General features: G+C 35.8%; 1 protein-coding gene across 1 annotated transcript in view; it reads left to right on the top strand.

The window, feature by feature from the left end:
- Positions 1-4,521: 4,521 nt before the first annotated feature.
- LOC115418093 (putative tyrosine-protein phosphatase auxilin) overlaps positions 4,522-18,087 on the top strand; it is a 247,364-nt gene continuing 233,798 nt past the window's right edge. Inside the window, exon 1 of the mRNA XM_030132417.1 lies at positions 4,522-4,539. The gene's annotated coding sequence lies outside the window, so the exon portion shown is untranslated. The remainder of the gene's footprint in view (positions 4,540-18,087) is intronic.

Here is an 18,087-nt window from a genome sequence, read left to right as displayed (position 1 = left end):
AAAAAGAAGAAAAAAAAGGCACAGCACCCCTGCAGACTTGGGGGGAAAATACAACACAATATCACAATACATATACACATATAAACATAAATTATGACCCTGGATTATAACACTTTACCTTTAATCTGAGTTTTATAAACATCTACTGTATACAATTAGTGAATTAAATACAGGAAAATGCATGATTTTCACTGAAAAAAATCCAAATGCAGTGGATAATAATAGAATAAATGGTGATAAATCACTTAAAAAAAAAAGGTTAAATATAGAGAAAAATTCATTTGGGAACTACCACAAAAGTAGCACTGGGTCTTTATGGGTTAATGCAGTATCAATAAAACGACACTAAATGCTCACCTGTGCTGATCAGTAAAGAGGATCAACTGTTTTCAGTTAGTTTACAATAAATCTGATGCACAGAGGGAGCTGAAATAATATGTATCAGAAATCCAGTGCAAATCTGAAAACTAGAAAAAAAAAAAGACTGATTGAGTCATGGTTTGTTACATAATAAGTGACTAAAATTCAGATTTAACCCATGGTGATGATTATTATCAATCTCGTTAAAAAGGAACAAAAATGAAGTTTTGTTTTTAAGTTTTTAATGAATATATGCCTCAAATAATACAAAAAAGAACTCTAAACATCAAGCAACTAAAATATCCGGCTACAACTGAGAAGTAGCACAGTTTTATAGCCATGCATTATATAACACGAGTCACACTACGTACATTGTACAACACATAACACATTACACAGGAGCAGTATATGTAGCACAGTATATGGATAATTTACTCATTTCATTATTAGAATGTAAAATGCTTATCCTGTAAAAAGGAAAGTAAGTTCTTAAATGTTCTCATGACCTCTCAGTGTTAGTGTTTATTATTTATTCCTATTTTGTTCCAGGATTCTATTTATCACATATCAGCTACACTGTTCAACACCAAGAAGATATAAAAACATATGGAACTGCACAGAAATGAAACTTTATTTATTATGGATCTTTCTTTCTTTCTTTCTTTCTTTCTTTCTTTCTTTCTTTCTTTCTTTCTTTCTTTCTTTCTTTCTTTCTTTCTTCAATCAATCAATCAAATTTTATTTATATAGTGCCAAATCATAACAAAAGTTATCTCATGACACTTTACACATCGAAACCGAACTCTCAAGCCAATTTGTAGAAACCTAACAGAATCCTCCAGGAGCAAAAAGTTCTTTCTTTCTTTCTTTCTTTCTTTCTTTCTTTGTCTTTGTTTGTTTGTTTGTTTCTTTCTTTCTTTCCTTCTTAACACATACCTTTATTGAATTTTTAACAATATAACTAAAAGTGACTTGAATACTTGTCAACGTCCAATCTATGTCTGGTACATAATCAAACATCATTTAAAAATAATGATATAAATAAATAAATAAATAAATAAATAAATAAATAATTAGGGCGTGGTCTCACTTTGTAAGTTATGATGATGAGACATCAGGCCTTGATTCTACAAATTTGAGAAATGAATTCCATATCTCATGGAAGATATGAGTTTTCTGTTTAATTGTGTACTTGACCCTTTCCATAGCTATGCAGGATGAGAGTTCCACAATCTATGAATTCAACAATGGACAACTGACGCTTTTCCAGTGTCCAGCTATAAGACGCTTCGCATGTATTCTTACTTTCTTGAATTGTTTATTTTGGTTTGTATATTAATCATTGGACTCAGTACAATAATTACATTAAACATAAAAACCAAAAGTAATAGGCTAGAAGCGAAAGTTTATTTTGTGCCGTTCCTTTTCACCTGATCCACTGTTTACATTAAATGTGTCCAGCATCGAGTATTCACATTATAACAAAAGAATCAACAACAACAAAAACATATCTACCATCTCTACTTAATATTCCTGATTATGATTTTATACTCATTTTCTTTCTTTCTTTCTTTCTTTCTTTTCTTTCTTTCTTCTTTCTTCTTTCTTTCTTCTTTCTATAAAGGGGGTTTATAGAAAGCTGAGCTCCTCCCTTTTTGCTCCTTGATCTTTCATATGATGAAATGAAAAACAGGAAGTAGGAGTAGGTGTGTGCAAAGCCAGGCTGTGGAACAGGGCTGTGTTTACATCTAATCCTCTCAGATCTGTAAATAAACCCCTTCTGCGTTGGAGGTGGAACTCCTGTGCAGTCAGGGATTACCATGCGACATGTTTACCTTTGGCAGAATACACACTGCTGTGCTTTGTGCATGCATGAACCATTGTGCACATTTGGATGGGAACAGTGAAAGTGTGTTCATAACACAAAGACTCTTATCATTCGATTAAAAACCTGTTTTGCAGCGTAAATGATGATAAATGTCAGGATTTTTAATGGCCTCTTTTACATTGTTATGAGGACCTCTACTGTGAGCAGACAGATTTGGAACGTGTTTATGACATTTTAGCCTTTACGCACTATCTTTGTTCCTTTAACCCTTTATAGTTCACCCATACAAATATTCTGAAATGTAAAAGTTCAACCTTAGGGTGTTATTGGAGGACGTAACAAAACTTTATTACTTTTATGAAAAATTTTTCAAAAAAACATTAATTTTCATGTAGAAAATCAAGGTCAGTGAAGTTACCAAATTTGGTTCCTTGTCCGTAAGTGCCAAAAAAAATTAAAAATCTAAGAAGTAAGTTTAAAAAATACAAGACAAACACACATAAAGTGATAAGAATGTGTATTTTAGAACATTAGAACGTCACTTTTAGAGCATCTGTAGAGCATCTTTAGAGCAACTGTAAACTGAAAAACAATGTGGTGCCGTTTAAATTGCAAGACCATAATGTTGAAATAAACGGTTTGCTTTATATATATATAATATATATATATATATATATATATATATATATATATATATATATATATATATATAAAGCAACCATTATATATATATATATATATATATATATATATATATATATATATATATATATATATATATATATATACATATATATACATATATATATATATGTATGGCTCTGGCTCCAACTGTCCATATTGTCCATGGAGACACTGAACCCTACATTGCTCCCAGTTGGACCTAGTGATTTGGAAAGTGCTTTGGACACCATGAAGGTGTAGAAAATGTGCTAATAAGTGCAGTCCATTTACCATTTAAATCCAATGTTAAATCTACATGTTTAAAAATGTTAAATCTACATGTTTAAAATGTTAAATCTACATGTTTAAAATGTTAAATCTACATATTACCCCATAAATATGTTTACAGTTGGATGTGTTTTTCGCTTACCGGCTGACAGGCTGTAAACTACTGTCGTCATGCGTCGTCTGGTGTCGTCTATCGTCCATTACAAAAATTTCAATCGTCTTCTTCTCCAAAACTACAATTCCGATTGACTTCAAACTTGGTATACAGCTTCTTTATGATGATGTCAACAAAAGTTAGTGAAATTATTTGGATCCGGGTCTGATTCTGGATTTGGTGCGACTTTGAATAATTTCCCCATTATAAGAGATAGGAAGTGGATCGATGCAATAACTCAGTAAATATAAATGATATCCAGTGTAAATTTCTACAGTCCAGCCCTGATGGGGAGATGACCAAAACATAATGTCCACATGCTGATCAGGATCTTCTTCTGGATCCAGGAACTGATGGAAAATTTAACATGGGCTCTTATGGGGAAAACATTTCAATCGTCTTTTTCTCCGAAACTACAGTTCTGATTGACTTCAAACTTGGTATACAGCTTCTTCCCATTATAACAGATAGGAAGTGGATTGAATCACTAAGTATCAATGATATCAAGTTGGAATTTGAATTTTTTACAGATCTGATTGGAATATGACCAAAACCAGGGGCTAGTTCTGTAATATAATAAATACACAGAACTTGGGTGATAATACAATGGCATCTGGACACATTTCCCAAAGCTTTTCATTTGGCCGGTAAGCTGCAGGGCCATTGGTCTATTCTTTACAGTATTGTTCTGGAACCCGCAGCTGCCAGTTTGTTTTTTTCTGTAAAAACAAACAGGATTTATTTATTTTTTTTGTACAGAGCAGTTGTCCTTTAGAATAAATCCTTTCCTTGTTGTAATAAAAACACACATAAAACCATTCTTGCATTCATCCAGACTCTGAAGTCCATCCCAGGTTTTGTGCGCACTGACAGAGGCGCAGCTTCTCCTGTTACAGACTGATGAGCGTCCACCTTCTGCTGATGCACTGCCTGCGCTCAGCCACAGCTTTATAGATCTACCGTGCGCCATCCTCAGACTGTGTTGTTGCTTGAGCCAAAATGTAATTTTATGGTGATGCCGTAGCTCCTCTGTACTCTGTCAGTTTAATGACAGCTCATTAAGAGCTGCCGGGGAATCCATAAACGGACAGCGCGTGCTACAGGACGGTTTTACGGTTGACCTTTGACTGTCAGCGAATGACAAATCAAAGGTCGGTACCAGTGAGCGGAGCCGGGGTCCCAAAGCGCATCTCCACCACGGCACAAGACGGCGCTCCGGGGAGAATGGTAGAAAACCCACTGGAAGGTAATCCACCTACAGACATGATTTTTACATTTCTGCTCATTTGATATGATTCTGAGATTTTTTTTTTTTTTTTTCCTGTTGGAGATTGTCTTGCATCCTACACCGGGTAGACAAGTAGAGAGCATCCTGCTTCGTGTGTGTGGATGTTACATAATATGATGATACCTCAGGAAATGTTGGACACTTCCCCACATTGAGCATCTGTGCTGTGTGGAATCACAGATTACCACCAACCTGTTCTCATTCCAGGGGAAATGCGCCTTGTTTTTCTTATATTTATGAGACAAAATCATGTGAGAAGACAAACTTGACTGTGCGCTCTGGGCCTGTTTGTGGAGAGATGCGCATCCGCACATGATGCATGACATCATTTGGTTTATTTATATTTATTCAGATATGTTTGAGGTTTTATTCATATTTATGCAATGACACATTTGTTTTGTGTAAGAGTTGACATGACATTCCTTGGACTGGGATGAAGGCAGTTAAGGCTGTCACTTTGGTTGTCGGTGGGATTTTTCCTCTCAGCTGATCATTTCGGTAACGGCATGTCAGGACACCGCTTAAAGGCGCACGAGCCCGACGGAAATCAGCTCCAAATGGTTCCGTTTTAACAGTTTTTTTTTTTTTTTTTTTCAGTTGCTGTCTCTTCGTTTGTGAGTGGTTTTTATTTTTTTTATTGTGTAGTTGAAATCCAAATCCTCTTCATCATCACCATCATCATCCAGGGTAGGCATCGTGTTGACTCAACAGCTCCACTATGGTTCTGTCCAATGGCGCAACGTCACATCACCACCGGCGTCACGCGCGTCACGTGAACAGCTTAAGTCAGCCTGGTGTGTGTGTGTGTGTGTGTGTGTGCGTGTGTGTGTGGTGTCATGGTCTGATCACTGGCGGGTGTTTTTCCTTACACTTCAGGCTTTTGTGCGTTGAAAATGATAGATACAAAGTATAAAACACACATGCACATGTTTGATGCACAGTGTTAACCCCTTCATGCACAAATTATGAGAACCTTTTTTTTCCTGAGTGTTTTTATTCCTCTTTAGGCATGAAAAAAACAATGCGATTGAAAAATTTCTTCTGAAAAATAAATAAATAAATAAATAAAATAAAATAATAAAATAAAATAAAAAATAATTGGAAAAACTGAAAAAATATATTTAAAAAATATATAATAATGAAAAAATAAATTCTTATGAACCTATTTTTCATGAAGTTTGCAAAAATGTCCACTCAGCTGGACACCGCACATTTAATTTTTTGATGCACAGAAACATATATTTAGTGATAAATTGTGTGAAAATTATGGGGAGGGCTTGTGATTGTGGGGGTTTATGCTCAGGAGAGATCTACATCATGTTATCAATTCATGTCAGAAAAGATATGCAGTGTCTTAAAACTTTAATAAAGATATGTGTTAAAAAAAAAAAAAAAAAAAAAAAAAGCAACGAAAAGAACAACTAATCCATGAATATACAACAGAACAGCTGTAGAATAGCTGTCTACTGGAGTGACCAGTAATGCATGAAAGGGTTAAAGTAACAGAGCAGGTGCACGTGGGGGATATTAACCCTTTCATGCATGAATTATGAGAAACTTAATCAAGATTTTTTTCCTGAGTGTTTTTATTCCTTGTTAGGCATGAAAAAACAAACAAACAATGCAACTGAAATTTTTATGAACCTATTTTTCATGGAGTTACAAAAATGTCCACTCATCTGGACATTTGATTTCATGCATTTGATTTTTGAAGCAAAGAAACATGTATTTAAAATGCATTATCAGAAAGTGATAAACTGTATGAAAACCATGAAATGAAAACATTTTTAAAGCCACTAATGCCGTTTTATCAATTTTATCATACTCTAATACTAGTTGTTACTCATTCATGGAGATAATATGCAAAAAAATATACACTTTTTGATTAAGAAAACTGTTAATTACAGTCTAATAACAATTAGCAGTTGATTTACACTAAAACATATTACTGCAGATCAGGTTTATCAAGAACAGTAAAGTTATTTTTTTTTCCATTTTATTTATTTATTTAGACAAGGACAATGGACAATATATATTAACATTAAAAAGGAGAGCTGTAGTGTTCCAGGTTCTAACACTAGTGCTAATTTCCACCTGTAGTCCCTGAACAGGCTGATGTTCTCATTAAAAAAACAGACATTAATAAAAACTAAAACATTAATAAAACTTTAAAAAATGTATTTCTATAACTCCATCTGCATAAAATATTCATTCCCATCCAACCATTCAGTGTCTTATTCGTCCCACTGCAGTCCATCACACACATTAATTACAGTGGATGGGATGGTGCATAAGCGTCCACTGTGTCGGCTGATATGGAACTAAAATAACAAAACCCATGAATATACAAGAGAACAGCTGGAGAATATCTGTCCACTGTAGTGACCAGTATGCATGAAAGGGTTAACCCTTTCATGCATGAATTATGAGAAACTTAATATTTTTTCCTGAGTGTTTTTATTCCTCTTTAGGCATGAAAGGTACCAGCTTGTACCTAAAAGGGTACAAATAGGGATTGGAATCGAGAACCGGTTCTTTTTTTGAGAACCGGTTCCCAGTAGCTCGATTCCTTGGAATCGTTTGCGTGCCTGCTTAACAATTCTGCTTATCGATTCCGCCTTTGTTGTGCATACGCAATGACCGTCACACGCAACTGTTTTGGTCAGAACGTAACCAACATGGCGTTGAGGCAGAAACGGTCTAAACAGACGACAGTAGGTCCACTTACTTGGAACACTGGCAAAGCTTCCATGTCTTCAAAAGGGGTGGAATCCCTCCAATATCCTCAAACATTTGTCCACAGCATGTGAATCATTTACAGGAATGTCACGTATTTGATACTCTATCCTAGCGGCATTTGTGAATGTAGCGGCAGAGTGAACGCCGGGCCAGTTCCGGTGTGGGCAATAAACGTCGTAACTCGTCAAATACAAGTTTCCGAAGGTAAGAAGGAAAGGAAATGAGGTGCACAACAACGGGAGCCGAGCCGAGTCGAACCGGTTCCACGTAATAGAAATGCAGCAATAGAGGAATTAGTTGAGAGTCTTTAGTTTCACTTTCACTGTACGCCCCCAATCCGGGCCGGTGTGGCATAAAATACGGACCTTGTAAAATTTGGACCTTGTAAAATTTGGACCTATTTGGAATTTGCGCATAGTTAGGGGTTAGGGTTAGGGGTTAGGGGTCGCTGAACCTGACATCCGGTAAGGCTGCGCTCGCGCATGCGCAAATTCCAAATAGGTCCAAATTTTACAAGGTCCATATTTTATCCCACACCGGCATCATCTGTTCTTATTATTTGTACCAGTGGCGGCTGCTTGTCTTTCAGACAGGGGAAGCTCATTGTCGGCTTACAAAACAAAAAAAAAAAAAAAAAAAAAGAATTAAGAAAATGGTCAGTGACCTTATCGTACCAAGTAGGCGTCTTTCCCAGGGACTGGACCAGTGTCCTCTGAATGTTCAGCAGAGCTGGGCTGCTTAGATTGCCTTGGCCCATTGTATTGTGGGTGTAAGACTTCAGCCTTTTTAAACTAGAGATGCTCCTTTCACTGCGACCTAGCCGACAGTTTGATTGATTTAACTATCTACAAAACAATATTAAACTCGAACAAGAAATGATTAAATTATGTAACTGAAACAAGAAAACGCTGAAATTATGTTAAATTGAAACAAGGAAGTACAATGAGTGGGTTTTATTTACAGTGCAAGAAATGAATGAGTAATTTCGTAGTAGTTTCTCTCTTGAATTCACAGCAGAATGTGCGACGGTATTAAACTGAACTGTGTCAGTGAAGGAGCAGATCTGAAAACAGCTGTCAATCAAACGGGGTTCAGCCTTTTGACCGATCATTTAACTCACTGATCATGTTCACGTGGGATTCTGGCGTCCAGCCCGGCCGAGCTCCGCCCACAGCTCCATTCACCCCCAGAGACACCCGGCGTCCGGGGGCGGGACAACATCGTGGCATTTATCCAATTACCGTCCAGTTTTGACGCAATGAAAAAAAACTGTTCCATTCATTCCCATTGAAGCCCAGAGACGCCCACAGTCTACGGACAAATGCACTGAGCAGAGATGGAGGAGAAAACAGCGCAACGGGAATGGAGGAGAAGTGAACAACATCGCGTCTGTTGGTTTGTGATAAAGCTGATTCTGAACGAACTCATCTGTGAGATGAACGTGTTCTAACGCATTTGTAGTTAATAAAATGTCAACACAACCGAACATATTTAACCATTAATTTTCGTAATTTTAGGGGAAGCCGGGCTTCCCTTGCAGTCTATGAGAAATCGCCACTGATTTGTACATACTGTATATGGTATATTTTTTGTGCAGATGGAAATATAAAAGACAGTTAATGCAAACACACCCGTTTGTACTCTTTTATTCCCTCACTCAATGAGAATTAACAAGAGAAATCGATAAGGAGTCGGATAGATAAGCAATATCGATAATGGAATCGGAATCGTTAAATTCTTAACGATTCCCATCCCTAGGTACAAATGCTTGTCGCTTTTTGAGAGACATTTCTGTACCCTTTCGAAATGGTCCATTTTTGTACCTTAAGTACTTTACATAGAAAGAAAACTCTCATATAGTGTGATAATGCCATGATGATTAAGTTTGAACCGGTGGACAAACAGAAAAAAAAACATAAAACGCATAGGCAAGCTACAACATCAAGACACGGAAGGTGTGAATGAAAACTGGATAAAACAGAGATTATGGCAGAGGTTCTAATAAGCTAAATAAATTATTAAGCTATAATCAATGAGCTAATTGGGCTATTAAATTAAAACACAAATGATTATTAAATATAATATAGAGTAATTACAGTATGATATATAATAAATAATGTGCTATGCCTAATGTTTGAACTATAATTAGGCCTACTGTTCAGTTCTCCTAGCCTATAGCCTATTCTCATGGTCTACACACCTTTTTAATGCTGCAGGGTACCTTATAGTACAAATTTGTACTTTACATATTTGGACCCTTTTTCATACTCTAAAGGGTGCAATTCTGGCCTCCTAAAGACCAATATTGTACTTTTGAGAGAACCTTCTTAAAAAATGTACTTATAGGTACATAAATGTTCTGATCTCGTACCTCTATTTTGAGAGTGGTAGAGTTAAAAAAATGTCCACTCAGCTGGACACCATGCATTTAATTTTAGAAGCAAAGAAACATGTATTTACTGATATACTGTGTGAAAACTATGAAATAAAAACATTCTAATGCCGCTAATCCGATGTTTTCTCACATTTAACATACCTGCATGAGGATAATATGCAAAAAAACCTCGCAACTTTTTGCTTAAAAACAAAACTATTAATCACAGTCTAATAACAATTAGCAATTTTTTTACACTCAAACATGTTAGTGCAGATCAGGGTTATCTAGAACAGTAAAGTTACAGTCATGGTCTGAATGTCAGTGTATGAGATGGTGTATAAGCGTCCATTGTGTTGGCTGATATGGAACTAAAACAACAAAACCCATGAATATACAAGAGAACAGCTGGAGAAGAACTGTCCACTGGAGTGACCACTATGCATGAAAGGGTTAATCTACAGTTTTTATCTACAAGCATGATTTTAACTAGATTCACTGCTCCATTTTTCCAGTCCTTAACCCATAAAGACCCAGTGCTATTTTTGTGTAAATTTTTCTCTATATTTAATCTTTCTTAAGTGATTTTTAACCATTTATTGTAATATTACCCTCTTTATTTTGAGTTTTTTCAGTGTAAATTATGTATCTTCCTATATTTATTTCACTGATCATGTAGATCTGGGTGTCAAACTCATGTTAGTTAGGGGGCTGCATACAGCCTAATATGATATAAAGTTGGCCGGACCATTAGAATAATATAATAATAGGATAAGAACTGATAAATAATGTCAACACCCAAGTTTTTTTTCTATGTTTTTGAGTGAAAAAAAAGTTAGATTCCGTTATGAAAATGTTTACATCTACGAGCCGTACTTGAACATAACATAAACAAAATATGGAAGTATGTGGAATTTTACCAGTATTCTGCCTCTTACTTAAATGTTTGTGTTATTTGCAGATCCATTGTGATCTGTAAGTTGTGATGCATATGTAATAATGATAAACATAAGGTGTAATATTGTTCAAATTGGCTCTTATTTTTCTAAAGAATTTTCAGGTGGTTCACATTTTTTGCAAAAGGCTAGTCTGTAGATGTAAACATTTTTGTGTAATTTTACTTCTTTTTTTACACTACAACAAAGAGAAACATTTGTAGTTTTCATTATGTATAGGTTATTATGATAGTATAGTATTTTACTGGTCTGACCCACTTGAGACTGAATTGGACCTAAAAATGATTTTAACATCCTTGATTGTTTATATCTTCAGTGTAATTTTTGCATTTCACAAATTCATGCCAAGGGGCCGGACTGGGACCCTTTGGCGGGCTGGTTTTGGCCCTAGGCACATATTTGGCACCTGTGATGTAGATGTTCATTAAAGCTCAGAGTAATTCAGAGGTTCTAATATCAGAAACAGGGAAAACTGCAGAAAAAGTGACTTTTTCAGCAAAATCTATCTTTAACTGAATATAAACCTAGTGTCGTCTCCACTGTCATTGATCCAACTTCATGGGTTTTACTGGTGATCAATGTGTAGAAGATGACGGTGTTTCCCACAGTAACTATGAGCCTCTGAGTGCCCCATAAAGACACAAACATCCCATGGCAACCAAAATCATTTACTGATATAAAAGTTAAATCACTGTCAATCCATTAATCCTATCAATCCATGTAATATTTGGCGTAAAATGCAGTTTGTCCATTTGTTTATGGTCATCAGATATACCCATTTGGACGTTCAGGAGGCTCCATAGTTACCGTGAAAACACCGTCATCTTCTACAACATTGATTCACCAATAAAAAGCATGGCATTGGCTCAATGACAGTGGGATGGACACAGTTTGGTTTATGTTCAGTGAAAGATAGATTTTGTTTGAAAAAGTCACTTTTTTCTGCAGTTTATCTATTTTTGATATAATATCCACAACTAGAGAGAAATGATGTTTATAGAGACAAACCATCATTTCTTACTTTATGTCTTTTCATTTATCCCTCTACTTTTGGAAGGTATGCAAATTACATTCTTTTACAGTATTTTGTTTAAAATATTGCTAGGTCAGGTGAGGTCATTCTATAAGCAATTCGGGTTTCCGACCTCACCTGCACATTTTCGTACCTTTCTCTCTACCAAGAGAGATATGTACATGTATTTGTCGTACTTTATATTTGTATGTGCAAATAAATAAAAAATAATAAAGAAACAACAACTTTAATCTGATCTTTTATGAAAATGTACATGATCAGTGAGTTAAATATAGGAAAATACTATAATGTTCACTGAAAAAAACACAACATACAGAAGATAATATACAATAAATGGCAAATCACTTAAGGATAGTTAAATATAGAGAATATAATCATTTGGGAACTGCCACAAAAGTAACACTGGGTCCTTATGGGTTAAAGTAGGACACCTGCATTGACAGTGACATACATGATTTGACATATTCCACTGTCTATTCATGGGCTTAGATTTTTTTTTATTACAGAACAAGAACCCATGGATTACAGGATATAAGTCTCACAGATTTAACCACAAACCTACTTCCACTGTCGGCCTGGTTATTGAGTCTGAGTCGCTGATCTGGCAGATTCCTGGATTTTGCTTTAACTCACAGGGATAATCATTAATCCTTTATCTATCCTTGAGGATGATGGGAAAAGCAATGAACAAGTGAAAGAGTTTCTTTTAAGAGAAGAAGCAGCTCTCACTACTTTAACATTACAGCAGGGCTGTCAAACTCATTTTAGTTCAGGGGCCACATTCAGCCAACATGATCTGAAGTGGGCCGGACCAGTAAAATAATAGCATAATAATATAAATAATGTCAGCTCCAAGTTTTCTTATGTTTTTGAGTGAAAAATATAAAATTACATTCTGAAAATATTTACATCTACTCATTGTCCTTTTAAAAATGTGAATAACTTGAAGAATTATGAACAATTTAGAATTTTTTAAGAAAAATAAGTGCAAATTTAACAATATTATGCCTCATCAACTCATTTATACACGCATAACAAGAGGACCCACCAACCACTCTCCCATCACCGTGGGGTCAAAGGTCATCCAGGTCCAACTTACAACTTACAGCTCAATGAATCTACAAATACACAAAATATTAATAACAGACGGTATATTGGTATGATTATACTTAATTTTTTTAAAGACATTTTAGGATGTTAATGGTTTTTCAGGTTATTCACATTTTTTGTGAAACGGTAGTTTGTAAATGTAAACATTTTCATGTAATGTAACTTTTTTTTACACTACAACAAAGAAAAATTTGGAGTTGTCATTATTTAATAAAAAAAACAGTTATAGGACTTTAAGGGTTAAAGTTAAAAATTCTATTTGTGAAGTCTGACATTAATCATTGGACACAATAGAACGTGATATTGATCATTTGTATAGCTTCATAATCGGTCAAACATCAGCCAGTTGGTCATTAATGAATCTGTTTACCTCTACATCAAACCCATGGAATCTTCAAAACAATGAAGAATCAACATCAAATCAAGGCCCGTGCACATCAGATATGAGGAGAACATGGGTTTGTTTTGTACATTCATACAAATCATGTGTTACAGTGTTTCTGATATAAGACAAGTGTGACATTGACCTCATTAACCCATAAAGACCCAAATGTCCACTAGGGACCAAAAGCATCTACTGATCTAAACGGTTTAATACCTGTTGATCCACTAATCCTATCAATACTTGTAAATAACTGGTGTAAAACACAGTTTGTCATCTTTTCATGGTCATCGGATATGACCTATTTGGACGTATTTGGACATTCAGAGGTTCCATAGTTACTATGGAAACAGCGTCATCTTCTACAACATTGATTGACCAATAAAACCTATGGAGTTGGATCAATGACAGTGGATGGACACACTTGTTTTATGTTCAGTTAATGATAGATTTCATTGAAAAAGTCACTTTTCCCTCATTTTTGATCTAATAACCTTTGAATTTACTCTGAGCTTTTATGGACATCTACATGATCAGTGAATCAAATATAGGAAAAAAGCTGATTTTTACTGAAAAATGCAAAACATGAAAGATAATATTATAATTAATGGTGATAAATAACTTGAAAAAGGTTAAATAGAGAGAAAAATTCATTCGGGAACTTCCACAAATGTATCACTGGGTCTTAATGGGTTAATGCAGTGGTTCCCAACCTTTTTTGGCTCGTGACCCCATTTTCATCACAAATTTCTGGTGACCCCAGACTTTCAAAACAGAGACATTTTTTGGCTAAAATTAATTTGTTTTTGATCATGTAATAGTTTGCTACACTATGTTGCAAATAAATGTTAATTTTGATGACATTTAGTCTAAATAATGTATATTATTATGGATGGAGGCAGAAAAGCCAGGTGTAGATTATTGCACAAAGTGAGAATTTGATTTTCCTTGGTCAGGATATGTATAGTCAGTCCAGCTTGGATTTACAAGGCTGACAATTAATACTGAACAAACAACTCAAACTATGAATTATGAAAGAACATCTGAAACCGACCACAATGAACATTTGACAGATAAACAGAACCACAGTGCTTCAGTTTCAGCTTCATAGTTTGTCATGTCTTTTATGGATTGGAATTGTCTCTGTCAATTCATCATAAATTATTTTATTAAGAAGTTTTTCTTAATTTTTTATCAATTACTAGAAATTTCAGGCGACCCCATTTGAATTCCAGGCGACCCCGTGTGGGGTCCCGACCCCAAGATTGAAAAACACTGGGTTAAGGACACACACCACTTACTCTATGATCTAAGACTATACCCCATTATTTCTTCACTGCTCATCCATCCCATCATATCATCCATATTATATAGCTATAAATGTTGGAGTGAAGACACAGAGGTCAAACTGTTGCCCATTGTGACTTTTCCACCCACATTACGATGCCTGTGCTGCACCTGCTGGCTGTGTCCTAAACATTCACATTCACAAGGGCATCAAGGAGTAAATACAGACATTTAGAAACAAGACAGGAAGCTCAGTGGCAACAATGGGCGGCAGCGCTTTGCGTCCGGTTATGCCGGGGGTATCGTTCCTCCCTTTTTGGACATTCCGTTCCCGCTGCGCTTTGAGCTCCCGTCTGCTGTCCTAAAAGAGTTTCCCAGGCTCATGTCCTCTTTTCAGAACCACGCTGGGTTTCCGTTGCCAGGGGACTAGGCCAAGGAAGGAAGCACCCATCAGTCGTCAGTGTTTTGTCTGTTTATAACACAACTGGGAATAAAATCATTTATGTTTCGGTTAAATATTAAACATGCTATTAAGAATCGATTAAAAGCAACACTGCTGCTGCTGCTGCTGCTGCTGTGGGTTTGAGAAAATCCTCCATGATGCAGAGTCACTTTCCTTTTTCTGACAAAGCATGGTGCTGTTGTCTTATAATGCTGACTACAGTGCTCCCCTCATTTTAATCTTCTGCTCTGATTCAGCTCGAGGTCCTTGTTCCACTTAAGTCCTGGTCTCAAATGAGAAATTTTGCCCTATTATGGCGCAGACTTCGTTTCAAGAAAGCAGGTCATATCAAGAGAGGCTTCTTAATATACGCCTGACTAGTCTAAACACTTTACCTCTGGGAACTTCTGTTATTATAATATGACACGGCCTATGTTAGTGTTATTACTGTTTTTGCCACCTTTATCATCTCATCTGTTTTGCTTCTGTCTAGATTTCAAGGGCAGCAATTTTTCTGAATGTATGTGAGTTAATGTTGCAGCTATAAATCGCATTATCTATTAACTTCCAAATTACTTTGTAGATTTTTAATGCATGTTTTTAACCCATAAAGACCCAATCCACTGGTGACCAAAACCATCTACTGATCTAAAATGTTTAATACCGGTTGATCCATTAATCCTATCAATCCATCCAAATAACCGGTATAAAATGCAGTTTGTCATCTTTTCATGGTCATCAGATATGGCACATATGGACATTCAGAGGCTCCGTAGTTACCGTGGAAACACTGTCATCTTCTACAACACTGATTCACCAGTAAAACCCATGGAGTTGGATCAATGACAGTGGATGGAGATACTTGGTTTATGTTCAGTTATTGATAGACTTGACTGAAAATGTCACGTTTCTTCATTTTTTCTGTTTTTGATACAATAACCATCAACTTTAATCTGAGCTTTTATGGTCATCTACAGGGTGGGTGAAAAGTAACTAGGCTTTAGAAACTGCTTATAGAATTTTTAGTATCATTTAAGTCATGATGACAACATTTTTTAAACAGACAACACTAATGGGGATTTCTTATTTTCTTATTTCTCATACATATATATTCCATCCCTGGCTGTTTGAGAAAACTGGTTGACACCACTGGTGCTTATGTTGAAATATGAAGATTTACTTTCATTTCCCCATGTAAAAAAAAAAAACATAAATCATTTGTTTCAATAAATTTGTAATAGCAATATGGATTTAAGTAGCATTTTTTAATGCCTAGTTACTTTTCACCCATCCTGATCAGAAAAGTAAATATAGGAAAATACCTGATTTTCATAGAAAAGATGCAAAATACAGAGAATTATTTTATAATAAATGGTGTTAAATCACTTGGGAAATATTAGGGTTAGTCTTAGAGTTAGGGTTACAGTTAGTATTAGAGTTGGGTTAGTCTCAGGGTTAGGGTTAGTCTTAGGGTTACAGTTAATATTAGAGTTAGGGTTAGTCTCAGGGTTAGGGTTAGTCTTAGGGTTACAGTTAGTATTAGAGTTAGGGTTAGTCTCAGGGTTAGGGTTAGTCTTAGGGTTACAGTTAGTATTAGAGTTAGGGTTACAGTTAGTGTTAGAGTTAGGGTTAGTCTTAGAGTTAGGGTTACAGGTAGTATTAGAGTTAGGGTTAGTCTCAGGGTTAGGGTTAGTCTTAGGGTTACAGTTAGTATTAGAGTTAAGGTTAGTCTCAGGTTAGGGTTAGTCTTAGGGTTACAGTTAGTATTAGAGTTAGGGTTACAGTTAGTGTTAGAGTTAGGGTTAGTCTTAGAGTTAGGGTTACAGGTAGTATTAGAGTTAGGGTTACAGTTACTGTAGTATTAGAGTTAGGGTTAGTCTCAGGGTAAGGGTTACAGTTAGTATTAGAGTTAGGGTTAGTCTTAGAGTTAGGGTTACAGTTAATATGAGAGTTAGGGTTACAGTTAGTGTTAGAGTTAGGGTTACAGTTAGTGTTAGAGTTAGGATTAGTCTTAGAGTTAGGGTTACAGGTAGTATTAGAGTTGGGGTTAGCCTCAGGGTTAGGGTTAGTCGTAGGGTTACAGTTAGTATTAGAGTTAGGGTTAGTCTCAGGGTTTGGATTAGTCTTGGAGTTAGAGTTACAGTTAGTCTTAGGGTTAGGGTTTTAGTATTAGAGTTGGGGTTAGTCTCAGGTTAGGGTTAGTCTTAGAGTTAGGGTTAGTCTCAGGGTTTGGGTTAGTCTTAGAGTTACAGTTAGTATTAGAGTTAGGGTTACAGTTAGTATTAGAGTTAGGGTTACAGTTAGTGTTAGAGTTAGGATTAGTCTTAGAGTTAGGGTTACAGGTAGTATTAGAGTTAGGGTTCGTCTCAGGGTTAGGGTTACAGTTAGTATTAGAGTTAGGGTTAGTCTCAGGGTTAGGGTTAGTCTTAGGGTTACAGTTAGTCTTAGGGTTAGGGTTACAGTTAGTGTTAGAGTTAGGGTTAGTCTTAGGGTTACAGTTAGTTTAGAGTTAGGGTTAGTCTCAGGGTTAGGGTTAGTCTTAGGGTTACAGTTAGTCTTAGAGTTAGGGTTACAGTTAGTGTTAAAGTTGAGGTTAGTCTTAGGGTTAGAGTTACAGTTAGTATTAGAGTTGGGGTTAGTCTCAGGGTTAGGGTTAGTCTTAGGGTTACAGTTAGTCTTAGGGTTAGGGTTACAGTTAGTATTAGAGTTGGGGTTAGTCTCAGGTTGGGGTTTTGTGACCCGGACATCTTGGCGTAAATTGACATGCAATCAAATGGCGTTGAATAACACGCGAAAGGTCGAGAATGCGTAGGTTCCAACCCAATCCAATCCAACCCAACTTTATTTGTAAAGCACTTCAGAACAACCAGAGTGGACCAAAGTGCTGTACAGAAGAATAAATAAAAAAACAAATAACAGAGTAAAATACGAGAATAGATTAAAAGACATAGAACTGTAAAAAAATTAAACAAATAAATAAATGAATGAATGAATAAACATATAAATAAACAAATAAATAATAGATAAAAATACAGAAGAATAGATAAAACCTAAATCAAATCAATAAAATCATCTAAATAAAATCATTTGGGAACTGTCACAAAAATAGCACTGGGTCTTTAATGCGGGTCTCTTTGGTTTTTGATGCGGTCCAATGCCAGCTCGTCCTCACAACTCCACACG

This window comes from Sphaeramia orbicularis, chromosome 4, assembly GCF_902148855.1.
Source record: "Sphaeramia orbicularis chromosome 4, fSphaOr1.1, whole genome shotgun sequence".
In the NCBI taxonomy this organism is placed as follows: domain Eukaryota; kingdom Metazoa; phylum Chordata; class Actinopteri; order Kurtiformes; family Apogonidae; genus Sphaeramia; species Sphaeramia orbicularis.
The sequence above is the reverse complement of the archived record's forward strand: the minus strand, read 5'-3'. Positions and strand labels throughout refer to the sequence as shown.